At 68.4% G+C, this 659-nt stretch overlaps 1 protein-coding gene across 1 annotated transcript in view; it reads left to right on the top strand.

Moving 5' to 3' along the window:
* Positions 1–58: 58 nt before the first annotated feature.
* Positions 59–659, top strand: part of P2RX3 (purinergic receptor P2X 3) — a 4448-nt gene continuing 3847 nt past the window's right edge. Inside the window, 1 exon segment of the mRNA XM_010711200.3 lies at positions 59–158. The gene's annotated coding sequence lies outside the window, so the exon portion shown is untranslated.

Here is a 659-nt window from a genome sequence, read left to right as displayed (position 1 = left end):
AGACGCGCCGCCGCCCGGCCTCGTCTGGGGAGGCCCGAGTCGCGGGGGGGACGGGAGGACCCGGCCGCATGGGCACGGGCCTCGCGATGGAGCGCCGCGGAGGACTGGGGCTAAAGGCGAGCGGCGCCTTCCTCGGCATGGAGGCAGCGGAGTGGAAGGTGGGCAGGCTAGAGCGGCCGCTCCCCGAAGCGGCGGTCTCTCTCACCTGGCACCACAGAGAGGCGGGAGGCCTCCAGCCGGGAAGTGGGGGGGCTGCTCCCCATTGGCCGACGCCGGGTGATCCCCATGACGTCACCGCGGCGGGGGTTTAGGGCGGCTCTGCCCAGCACATGGCGCCCCGACGTGGGGTACGCCCCAAGAAAGGCACTCCGAAGTAGGGCACGTCCCAAAATGGGGCACCCTTCATAAAGGGGAAGCCCTCAAAAAGAACGCACCGGTATGGGACACCTCCAAACACTGTGAAGTGGCAAACAGGGGGTCCGCAAGCACAGAGGACGCCCAGAATGGGAGCACCCCGAGTGCGGGGCACCCCTAAAAACGAGAGTCACACATACTGCGCCCTCAGCGCGGCCCGCTCCCGAAATGGAAGCACCCCAAGTGCCGAGGGCCCAAAGCACCCCCCAGGGCACCCCAGAGAGGGGCTACCCCATGTAGGATCG

Source organism: Meleagris gallopavo, chromosome 5 (genome assembly GCF_000146605.3).
Source record: "Meleagris gallopavo isolate NT-WF06-2002-E0010 breed Aviagen turkey brand Nicholas breeding stock chromosome 5, Turkey_5.1, whole genome shotgun sequence".
In the NCBI taxonomy this organism is placed as follows: domain Eukaryota; kingdom Metazoa; phylum Chordata; class Aves; order Galliformes; family Phasianidae; genus Meleagris; species Meleagris gallopavo.
The sequence above is the reverse complement of the archived record's forward strand: the minus strand, read 5'-3'. Positions and strand labels throughout refer to the sequence as shown.